The sequence below is a fragment of the Atractosteus spatula genome, chromosome 19 (genome assembly GCF_055471065.1).
Source record: "Atractosteus spatula isolate fAtrSpa1 chromosome 19, fAtrSpa1.hap1, whole genome shotgun sequence".
In the NCBI taxonomy this organism is placed as follows: Eukaryota; Metazoa; Chordata; class Actinopteri; order Semionotiformes; family Lepisosteidae; genus Atractosteus; species Atractosteus spatula.
This window is the reverse complement of record NC_142724.1, coordinates 1,481,421-1,493,685: the sequence shown is the minus strand read 5'-3', so window position 1 is coordinate 1,493,685 and position 12,265 is coordinate 1,481,421. Positions and strand designations below refer to the sequence as shown.

At 48.2% G+C, this 12,265-nt stretch overlaps 1 protein-coding gene across 6 annotated transcripts in view; it reads right to left on the bottom strand.

Annotated features, from left to right (window-relative positions):
- The window catches only part of raly (RALY heterogeneous nuclear ribonucleoprotein), a 57,898-nt gene extending 45,837 nt beyond the window's left edge, over window positions 1-12,061 (bottom strand). For 2 of the 6 annotated variants that reach the window (XM_088937678.1, XM_088937681.1), the window contains exons 1-2: window positions 11,022-12,058; window positions 1,496-1,574 (exon numbers count right to left, since the gene is read on the bottom strand). The gene's annotated coding sequence lies outside the window, so the exon portion shown is untranslated. Of the gene's footprint in view, window positions 1-1,495; window positions 1,575-11,021 lie in introns of all 6 variants that reach the window. The other 4 variants (XM_088937677.1, XM_088937682.1, XM_088937679.1 and 1 more) reach the window with 4 other exon arrangements.
- Between the last annotated feature and the right edge of the window lie 204 nt (window positions 12,062-12,265).

Sequence of the window (12,265 nt, the reverse complement as noted above, 5' to 3'; positions counted from 1 at the left end):
GGCGAGAGCCCGGGAGAAATGTGTACCGTTGGAATGGAGACGTCTGACAAATGTTAACGCCTGACTAACGTTTTTATACCATTTTCACTCTAGATGCACTCATCATCAATCGTTTCTGTCCCTGCTCTCCCGGTGTCGGCTGCTGACGGGGGGGGGGGTCAGGCGGGCGAGGAGTTTGGGGTGCAGGAGAAGAATCCCCACAGAGGATCACCTGAACACAGAGCACCCCTGCCGGAGACACGAGTGCCCCCAGCCGCGATCAGCAGGACGCCCCAAAACCTTCGACCTCTGACACGGACACTCCCCGTTGAGGAAACGGGGCGCCGTGCAGCCACGTCTGCGATGGACTCCGGCGCTGAAGACTCTCCTACACTGAAAATCCCTCGTCGAGATTTTCATGCCCTTATCTCCCAGCTCCCATGCGGGGGGGAAAGGCAGGGCGGCGGATTACCAGTCTGCTGAATCAGAAACAGGTGATGGATGAAGAAGCCACTGCGACTCCCTAATTTAAAGGAGGCAAGCAGGCCGCAGGGACAGGAGACGCTTGTGTGGGACGGTCACATCCTGTCTGTCAGAAAACGGGTTTTCAGGTGTTGCTCAGTGTTGCCTCTGTCCCCTGTGTTTCTGTGCTGCCTTCACCAGGGTAGATATAGTTTAATATGGATTCTTCCCAATACTGCTTGGGACAGACATGGTATAATAACATGCTCTTAACAGCTAGACAGCAGATGGAAAAAAAAATTACAAAATTATTTCATTAAGCTCAATAACTGAAAATATTAATAATCCAAGGCTTGCATGATTGCTGTAAGCCCTAATCACACCTGCCCTTTGATTTGGAAAGTTCTTTCCATAAAGCCGTGTGTTTAAGGTTAAAACCTTGTACAGAACCACTCTAGAGAGCTAATCCAAGATCTTCTACATTCACATAACCCACCTCCTACAGCTTTTTTTTTTGTTTAGGAGCATCCTTAAATAAAAAAGATGAATCTAAACCGATGTTGCTTCTTTCGACATCATCCTAATTCTGTTTCCATTAGAGTTTTACTGCAAGAGAGCTGCAGATTTCTGCAGTTCTCTTTGTTAACACAAGCAATCTCAGGATCAATAATCTACCCCTTCGTAAAGCTGTGAGCACCCTGCTGGTGGTGGACCAAGTGAAAACCTCAAGTGAAGGCCCTCAAAATACTTCATACAAACAAGATCGGGGCTTGTCCAAGCATAGGGTGAACAGAAGAGACTATAAATGTAACTTTCCCCCGTCCTGCCTAACAAGGGATCCTGACCTCTGCTTCAACCGCGGGACACAGAGGAGGAGCCCTGGGGAAGCAGAAGAGCCGAGAGGAGCAGGGGGATATGGGACACACTGACGGGCCACATCCCAGATCAACTGGATCAATGAGACACGAGCAACCAGGTGTGTCAGGTGGGCAGAATGGCGGCCTCTTGGTCTCAAGCCTGTCCTGCATTCTCAGGGGCTGATCCACACACATACCTGTCTACTCTGGGCAGGAGGGCGCTCTGATACTTGGAACGCAGTCCGAGTGCTCGCAGCCCGGAGTCTAGTGGGGGGCCTGCAATTTAAAAGAAGTGAGGTGATTGGCTGTGTGAAGGAGTGAAACGGCCACTTCCAGCAGAGCAGAGCGCCGATGGCCACTCACAAAATCTCATTACATCTCACGCATCAATACGGCAAGAGCAGAGTTTCTTTTAAAAAAAGATATTATCATTATTACAATTATTACAATTACTATTGATGAGAAGAAAAACAATAAGTTTACTTCCATGAGAAAAGTAGTGTTTCAGCAGAGATCAATAAGATAAATTGCTTTACTCTTGAACTGATGCTGAGTCTTATAAATGGCCCTGCAAAACCTCTAAAGATTCACATCTTCGAACGCACAGCAGAAATGCTGCCATCAGCTTGTGTGTTGAAATGCTAGTATCTCGGGCTCCAGAGACGGATCGGCCTTAATAAAGCTCACAGTGTCTGTGCAGAGTAACACAAAAACACTTAGATACCACCGCCAGCATGCCAACACTGGGACAGCCAAGGAGACACCCCCCATTCCCGGTCAGGGAGAACAGAGATCTCGGACAGCTTTTCCCCTCCACAGGCCGCTGTTCCCAACAGAAAAAATAAAACTAGTCCAGAAGAAAACAGCAGAACTAGGATCTTCCGGCTCTGAAATGTTTATTAACATGTGCAATGTTTTTACTATCCTCACGACAATAGTCCAGGTAGATCTATAAAGCAGTCAGGGTAACAAATCCCCCCCTTCTCCTCTAACGAATGAACTGTTGGATTAATAGCGACGTACACTGGAGGAAAATGATAAATCTGCGTTAGGTGTTGTGCGCGGATGGTCAATACAGATAACCCATTACCCAGGGGCCACGATAATCGATTCGTCAATGCCTGCCCTAAACCAGGAGACGCCCCCCCCCCGCCTCAGTCCTGCCATCAGACGCTTTCGTTAAGCGCGTCAGCGATAAGCGCCTTACGCCGGGCACATTCCATGGATGGAGTATTGATGAGGGCAAGCCAGGAGCATTGACATGCTGGCAGGCCTGGAGAGATAACCCGGCATCCAATCCCGGCCGGCGGAGACTCGTTAGGATCCCCGGAGAGATGAATCTGGAAGAGTCCCCGCCAGACAGGCAGGTGAGGCTCCCCTGGGGAGGGAGACCGCCGGAGTGTCTCTGCACAGCACATTAACCCCCCTCCTCCGGCACAAGAAGACCTTGTCTCACGTGTCATTTCTAAATTCCGTAAAAGGTCACATTCTGTTGCTCAGTCTTGTGCAGCTTGATGGAACGAAAGCTATTCTGCAAATAATTCTGCAGCATGCTTCTGGGGAAAGCTCTACAGATTTGAACTTGTTTTCCCATTAGCGCACAGCTAGCACTGCTAACAGGGGCTTTGGCAGCCAAAGAATCTTTTTTTTTATTCCATCCAGAGTAGTGGAATCTTATCTCTGAATTATTTCTTCAGTGCTTTATCTTGAGTTATTTTCCTCACTTGGCCACTCAAGTCGAGATTGACTTATCTTATCGCGCTAACCCCGATCACATCCTGCGCCCTGCACACCTTTCAGGAATAAAAGCCAGGGCATGTTCTTTTAGGAAAACAGCAATTTCGCATTTAGAGATTTAGTACGAGCACATTCAGGACAGTTAGTTTATTTTTACTTTAGTAACTATCAATTAACAAATGAAAAAAAATCAAAATGTTCAATGGCTTAAAAATGAATGTACTGTATAAGACAGTATATTGCTTTCCTGCTTTGTCAGGAAAATCTGAGCTCTTGCCTGCAGCTCATAAAACCTGAAATGGATCAGCCTGCTCTAGCAGCAGGAGGCCAGTCTTCTCCTGTAGAACACTACTGAACAAAGAGCACAGGTGACAATGCTGCACATTACAGATTCCAGTTAGAGTATTTTAAAATGCTCCCTTTACCGTACATTTCATGATGCAGCTCAAGTCGGGAGCTGCGTCAGCAGGCGTGGGCTGCAAAGGAACAAGTAAAGGTTTATTCCCTGCTGGAAAGAATTGTGTTTCCTTTCCTTTCTTCTCTTTTCAGCATGGAACAAACCTTTACTTGATCCTTTGCATTTTATGATGCTGCTGCCTCCAGTAACAGCACTAACACACCATGTCTGTTGAATGTTGTAGTAGTTCAGGTGGGCAGCTGCGTCAGCATGCGTAGGCTGCAAAGGAACAGGTAATAGGTTTATTCCATGCTGAAAAAAAGAAGAAAGAGAACACAACGTTTCGGCCGTGGAGCCTTCTTCAGGTGTCTGTTGAATGCCCATGCATGCTAAACTAGTAATTCGGGCTACGTTTGTTAGCTTTGTGCAAGAGGTGTGTGTCTCAATCACACTTTCGCTTTCCATGTCCCAGTCGTTCAGCTTATTCCCAGTCCCGGGACGCACGCCTGCCACAGAACATCGGCAGCCCTTTCCAAAGGCCTTCACCTCCGCGGTAACATCCGATTAGCGCTACGTTCCCATCGACTACACGGCCCTCAGCTCTGTCCCGCCTGCCGGAATGTCGAAGCCGAGGCGGGAGCGCTTTGCTGGAGAAAATAAGAGCACACTCTTCTCTTGCCATTAACTAAGTGGCTGCTGCTGTGTGCGAGCGCAGACTGCAGGGTAGAACTCGGCTTTTATTATTATTAATTTATCTGGCAGATGCTTTTATCCAAAGTGACGCACATCGGGATCCATTTATGCAGCTGGGCATTATACCGGAGCAATCCGGGGGTAGGCACTTTGCTCAGGAGCACAACAGCCTTTCCTCCAGGGTGTTGGACCCATAGTCTTCCAGCTGCAAGCCCAGAGCTCCAGCCACCTCGCCACACCGCTGCCGTGCCTGGGATGTGCAACGAGCCGGACCACAAAGACTTCTCACATTCGTCTTTGTATTTCTGGCGCAGGCAGCAGAAGAATCTCTGGACTGATAGAGAGCGACCAGAGAGAAGCCTGGTTCCAATAATTAATGTTAACAAAGAATACAGAAACTAATTAAATACTGTAATTGAGAAATCGGGGAACAGCAATATAGCGTGATCAGTTTCACACTTTAACCATTACTATAACCCTCGTAAGATGACTGAGCTAAATAGAAGCTTGTTCTTTAATTCTAAGGATTGCACTGCTTAGATGAAAAACATGGGGAAAATGCAAAAGACGCATATATATACTCTCTATACATCAGCGCAATACAGCAATATCTCTGTCTTTAGTCTTCACAAACCAAGTTGAAAATGGTTCTCGGATACCGAACAATAAACACGCCGGCTGGCGGGTGGGGGACTGATCGATGGCGTGGTGAGTCACTCTTTAGAATCAGGACCTTAGCTTTTAATAAATCATATTCACAGTGGATGAACAGCGAGTACGGCTGCACTCCTCAGTAAAATAAACAGCTGAAGCACGCACACAAACACAGGTCGATGCCAAAGAACAAAACCTTTCCGCACCATCCCAGGCAAGCACAGCTTCTCCCATCTGCGCAGAAGACAGAGGCAGAACGAACAAGGTGACATAACCACCCCCGAGGAAGGGCAGACATGAGGCGGGGGGACGTGGACCCCAGTCACAGGAACCCCTCGCTTCCCAAAATGCTGCGCACACACATGGAATCAGGAAACTCCCGGCATGCTCTCGAAACCACAGCATGAATCCAAGGGAGTTCATCAGCTTTGATATCCTGAATTCTGCACTGACTGTTCCAGCACCAAGCTACAGCTCTCTCCATCCCTGCTGTGATGCCCTGTCTACCTGACAGCAACAAGCAGCCAGTACAAGCCCGCACGAGCAGCGCATCCTAAAGAAACAGGGGTTAGAGGGCTGCTTCGCATCAACATTACAGGGCCACTGACCCCTGGCCATGCACACTGTCCACTTTGACCTTCAGATCCCTGGTTTTGCCCCTGGCAACAGCGAGAGCACGTCATAGCAGTGCATCTGAGTGTCTGTGGGCCGCCATGCTTTGCCAATCTCTTACCAACAGGAGGCACTGGGCTCCACCAGCAGGGGGCAGTAGTGCCCCTGTGGCTCTTGCACACGTGACTGCAACATTCTGACCCATCTTGACACAAGAGGAACCGCTGGATTGCAAAACCCAGAGCTGCAGAAGGCAGTGAGCCCGGTCTGCGTGCTCTGTGGTCCCACCTGCACTCCTCCAGCCAAGCGCCTTGCCTGTACAGGAGTCACACCGCTGGCCCTCCTGTGCGGAGGACACGAGGCAGAGTCGCACTTTCATCAAAAAGATGCTGTTTGACCAAGAAAGAAGACCCAAAGCTTTTCGTTATTTTAAAGCTGGTGTGTGTTATGGATTTAAAGTGCTACTGAAATAGCAGACTTCATACCTCCAGAGCATAATAGACATAAATAAGATTAAAAGCATTCAGCTTATAATAGCAATACCTGTAATGTTACATCTCGCGTGCCATTGGATGATATTTTAAACAGCATTATTTTATTGTACAGCTTTCAAAAGTGAAGCCATTACTTAAGTGGTATTATCAGTATGTCAACTTTTCCTATTACGGTTATTCATTCATTATTATTGCCAGGCTCACGCAGTCAGGGCTGAAAAAAACTGCATTTAAAATAGTCTAATTGTACCTCATTATATAAACTGACAGATGTAAAGGGAGCAATTGAGAAAGAAAGCACAAGAAGAGGAAGAGAGAAAACAAATGACAACTGTAGTGTCTTTTCCTTACCAGACACAGGGATGAGAATTTCAGCAGGAGGAATATATTTACCTCCAAGCTACACATGCCTTTTTGTTAAGAAAGCTTTCCATATAATGACAACACACTGTACAGCCATCTCACACTTTGTCTATAAGAAACGCAGTTCCTAAATCCAATTACTGCACCGGAGAGTGAAGACTGTGGCTAGCTGAGGCTCTGAAACTCTCTTCACACAGAATGCTGCCTCTGATCAAAGAGAAAGGCCAATCTTGCTTTACAGCCCCAGCACTGCATTCACTGAGCCTGAAATCTAAATGGTTGAGCTCGGAGCGAAAATTAAGCCTGTGTTTTTTTTTTACTGCTGAAATTCCATCCCTGGCTGTTAAATACATCTTCCATAAGCCACTACTCTACCGAACCCTCTGATTAAAACATTTTACCAGAAAAGAGGTTGGCCCACATAGAGCAGCATGGTGGACCTGCATATTTTTATGCATTTTGTGCTGAACACAGCTGTACAGACAGCACTTTACAATGAATCTCCCCTTTTCCAGGCCAGGCCAGACTCCAAGCTGTCACTTAGCAGTGCATTAACTTTCACGAGAAAGAAACAGCCCTGTAAAAAAAATCCAGGAAATTGTTGGCATTCTGGGCTAATGGTTTTGGATAGCAGTTCTGAAGGCCTACCTCCCAGCCTCCATAGTTTTAGGTCTCCAGCTTATCCTGTCGCTATGAGACATTTTCTCACTGCAGAGCAACTTCAGGAATCAGGCCGGGACAGGCGTTCTTCTCCGGGAAATCCCGAGAGTCGGCCCACAACATGTAGTCCCAGTCAAGCTCCATGGCCTCTTCAGCACTGCACACACTGTCACTGTTGCCACACCAGAAAATAATTTCCTTGTCTCTCCGCCTTTTACAAACTGGGACTTCCCGGGGGCTCTTCCCTTCGGTGCAGCAGCAGGGGGAGAGCGAGGACCCCGCACACTCTCCTCACAGGCGCTTGAGCCATCTGCCATTTTACACGCTGCGAGCTCCCCGGCGCCCCGCAGCGGACCGGGCATCCTGTGGCGGTTCACACGCGGCTCCCGCAGCACTCCTGTCCAGGGGATCCCGGGCACAGCCGGCACCCAGCACGCTCCGGACTCGGACCGGCGAGGCCAGGGCCACAGCGCTCGGCTTGCGGACCGACACGCGTCTTTACTACCTGAGCCACCGGGGAGTACCTACAGCTGCCGTTTTAAGACTTATCTTCTGTGCCTCATTTAAAACCCATTAACGCAGCACCAAGCCGATGAAGGAAGCAATAAGCTCGCCGGATTTTTAACAGTCTGTCTTATTTAGAGGCCCGGTCACACCTGCGCTTTCTAAATAATACAAAGTTAAACCAGACACAGATGGAGAACGACTTGGAAACCAGCCTTATCTGTCTCAGGGCGGCTGATTTATCGGCAGCTCTTCTCCATCTGTTTTCCCTTAATGTCGAACCCACGGACGCCTCCCCCCAGCACACGCTCCGCTCTCGCCAAGGACAAAGTGTCTCTGCAAGGCACCGCCAGCCGGGGGTCAGGCAGATTTTCACAGCACTCAAACAAAGAGAATAAAAGGCGATTTTCATTATGCAGATGCAGTCACTGTGTCTTAACCAAGATTGACCCAATAACTGCAGTCAGACTTACTATACAAATGATTATTTGGGGATTTTCCTGACACACAGTGGATTTATGAATTGATTAGTTGTTGAATATACAGTATATCCGGCAGACGCACCCCTCCCGGGTCATTAATAAACACCTGCTGGCGGGCCACTGCTGAACGTCTATCATCTCAGACAGAAGGTGAACGCAGCCGTCGAAACACATACACCCACCCAACCAAAAGAAAAGTTTAAAACAGCAAGAACACTACAAGCACTGATGATGGAAAGAATCAAACTGTTCTGGTTCCAAGAGAAATGGTTCTGATATCTAAGGTGATCCGAACCGGGAGCAAGAGGTACACAGGAAACCCCATCCAAAACACTGCAGGTTCCTGCAGCACAAGGACTGATGACACTCTGTAGCGTCACTGAGATCAGTGTTCAAACAATCCTGAACAAACTCCACAGGTATTACTCATTTCCTACTTTGACACTTTGCTCCTAAGAAACAACAGATGCCTTCATCACCCTTCAGGAGGAAGTTACATTTAGAAAACAGCTGTCTGCTGACTGCACTTCAAGCTGCAGGGGGCTTTGCAGAAACTTTTTTTAAACTTATATGACCTCAAATCTCCACAATAAATGTGCTGTATTGTTTTGTTTTCTACCACACATCTAATATACTGTATATATATTGACACATGCACAGGTCACACTGCACTTGGCAATTCAAGCTGGAAAGCCTCACTGTGTTTATTCTGGATTTTTTGCATGCTCAAATAGTCTTATTATGCATAAACACTGGGGGGCCAGGGGGAGTCAAGGAGGAGGATCACTTGAAATAAAAACAAAACTGTGTTGACACTGATTCAGCCTTAAAAGAATTCATTTCCATCGCACTGAAATGATACAAATTATGCTTCTGGTGCAAAAAGCTAGGATAGATGTAGCTCCTGAGACTCATCCATCACAGCGCTGACAGATCAGCACACTGTTCTACTGAAGCAGGCTGATGCAGATTCATTGAGATCCTTCTGGAGCAGCTTAGACACTATTTCAGGAAACAATTAGGTGTTAAAGAATGGATACACCCAGATGCATTGAATTGGCTTTTTCCACTCACTGCCTTCACTATGATAAGCCTGACTGACAGCATCACAGAGACAGACAGCTGAGATTCTGATCAATCCTGCCCCTTCCAAAGGCTTGCCCTAAATTGTTTGATCGATCAGGTTCTTTAGTTGGTACCGATTCCCAGATTGTAACCAGCCCGTTTCCGGTTGGCAGCGGGCACAGTCTTTCTCCTAGTCCAGCCCTTGTTCTTTTCCCAGAAGACACTGAGCCGAGGAAGAAAGCGCTCTTCTCGGTACACAGTATAGTGGAGGCAATCAAAGGAACACTACAGCAAGACTTTCTTTTGTAAATAAAGAAAATGTTACCAAACTGAGAAGTACGAAAAAAAATCATAATTTATTTTATTTATATACAGCTTTTCATTCCAGGAGGGACACACTCCACCCAGCACTGAAATACAGCCCCAGCTGGGAGACACACAGCGGCCATTCTGCACCAGTGGCCCGCCTGGGAGACATAAAGTATTCATTCTGCACCAGCAGCCCCCACCTGGGGGAGACACAGCGGATCAGGGGGAGGAATGAGAAACTGCTGCATCAGCTGAGTTACAAGGGAACTGCAGGGGCACCAGACTGTTCAAGCCCAGAATGGGATACAACCAGAACACCAGGGTAAACACCCCCTACTCATAGGGACATGAATACAGGACTTTTTAATATCTCATTCGGAGCTCTCCTGGGACGCCAGGCTACCTGGACTGCTTCCTCGCCGAGCTCTTGCTTAACAGACCCGAACTTTTCTTCTCAAGCAGTGGGGCAGCACCACACACACACTTTCAATGGGAATTTCAAGCACATCCAGTAGAGGCACGTGTTCACGGCTGTCCTGCTCATTAGCTGAAAGCTGAAGGAAAGACATCAAGACCCTCCGGCCCCACGAGAGAACCGCTTACAGGAGAGACTCCTCTGGTGTTTGGAGACGCTGACCTACGGATCACTTTATGCGCAAAGCCTGCATGTGCATCACTCCTGCGGAAGGGGTATCTTCAGCAGGGACAGCTGTGAAGCAAATTGTGGATTTCTGCTCTTCAGCTGCACGGCACTGAGATCAGTGCTCACCCTGGTTAATAAATGATTAAAAGCACCATAATGAGGCGATGTTCTTAAACATCTAAAGAGCAAAAAATGACTCCCAGTTAAAGCTTGTAACTCAGATGAGGCTATCGGTATTAGACTCGGTTGAAGTAGGAAAAATATATTAACGATCTACGAAGGACAACTGGCAGTACATCTATAATTTACTTTATGAGGGGATTTATTTTCGGACTGGAAAACCGCACTGAAGGCTGCTGGTCATTGGAGGCACCCCAGAATAAACCCCGAACCTCCGACTTGGGGGAGTTTGATCTGCCTTAGGGCTGTCCCGGGATCGGGGGGAGGGGGAGGCGGAACCGGCGCGTCCCAAGGAGCAAGCCAGCGGGGAAAACAACACCGCGCTGCCTGGTGCGCCGAGGTAGGCGGCGAGACGCCCGGCTGTCTCCACATGCAGCAGCCCCCGGCTGCGTCTCCCGTCCGCCCAGGCGTGCGGCGGGGCTCGAGCCGCGCCCGGGTGGTGACAGAGCCGATTCCACGCGCCGTTCCGCCCAGGGGCACCGGCGCCTCGCGCCCGCCCGGCTGCCCCGGACCCGCAGGCCGAACCGGCGCACCCAGGCACCCGGATCTGGCCTTGCCGGGCGACCGCGACGACACCGCCGCGTCCGGGTCACCGCGAAAGCGACGGGAGGCGCGCATTTATCTCCTTGGCGAGAGTCGGTGCTCCTCTGATCGGCGGACTCCGAATATATTAATTAAACATATAAACCCCGGCTCCCCGGTTCCCCGGACCGGGCGATTTGTTCAGGGGGACACAGGTACAGTACGAAGCATGTGGGGGGAAAGCGCACAGAAGTGACCAGAACCGCCAGTACGTGTAAGTCATCGTCTGACAGAGGGGAGAGGCGGGGGAGGGACATACCGTATTTGTGTGTATATTTAATAATAGCAGCAACACAATAGCAACAGCAACAATACAATAATAAGAAGGCAAAAGGAAGCACAAATTACCGGATTTCGCCGAATGCTGCAGATCAGCACACGGTCAGTAAAGAGCACAGCTCTGCGCTGGCACTTGACAGCGAGGCGATCAAGTACACACTGTCCAAGCATTGGAAAACGGGCTTAACTTGGGGTGTTTTTTCTCTCTCTCCTGTTTTGTCTGTTGCCCGGTGGTCGACTTGCCTGCTTTTTCAAAATCTTAAAAGCACAGCATGATGCACGTTGTGAGGCGAGATATTATAAGAAGAAAAAAAACAGGGGAATGAGGGCGGTGCACGGAGATTCAAAACAACAATTTCCCATTCATTGTACAAAATGATTCCATTCAGCAACTTGGCCGTGCATGTCTTAAGAAAGAGAAGAAAATCTCAAGGAACTTTCATTCAAGTGCATTTCTTAATATTCAACGGACTGGCTCCGTCACCATTGCACTGAACAGGAGCGTAGAAGAAACAAGAATTTTACACTGCGAGACAAAGTATACCTTTGGCACCGTTACTGTAAAGAACAAAAATGTAAAAAAGACATTTCAATAGCAGCAAAGGAATGTTCATGTCTCCATGGGCGCTCAAAAGCGTGAGTTAACATGAAAAATGTTACACAAAAGAAAAAACAAAACAATTTAGTTCCTCCTCGAAACAGATTATTATTTTAAAGTCTTTATAGGTACTCCTTAACAAACGAAAAAAAAACCCGCACAATCGTGCTCTTCATGTATCGACACACCGTAATCATAACAGCAATACCATCTGCTACCCAAAAGGCGAAATGCGTTATAAAAAATTAAAAAATAATAAAAAAAAGAGATTGCGTGAGACCAGCGAAACCTTGGAACGAAAGGCTTAAATGCAAAAACAAACCAAAATCAACAAATTAACAAAAATAAAAAAGAAGACGAAGAAGAAGAAGAAGAAAAAGAAGAAGAAAATATTAGAAGAGGGGGGAAAGTACTCACCAAGCAAAATTTCAGAAGCAATAAAAATGTTGCAAGAGGGGCAAGACAGAGCGAGAGCCGCGGACAGAGCAGCGCCGCAGACACACTGACAGCTGAGCGCCGACTGGCGCACGAGCCTCTATCAGCGTGGACACAACCACCGGCGCCCCTCGGGGGGGGGGGGGCAAAGGGACTCGTGTTTCTCTTGTAACCGGTCGGACAAGCCCTCATCTGGCTGCAGCAGAGGCTATCGTCAGGAATGAGCAGCATCACACCGCCTTCTCGCCGTCACTGCACGGCGTGCGCTTCAGCCCGAGAT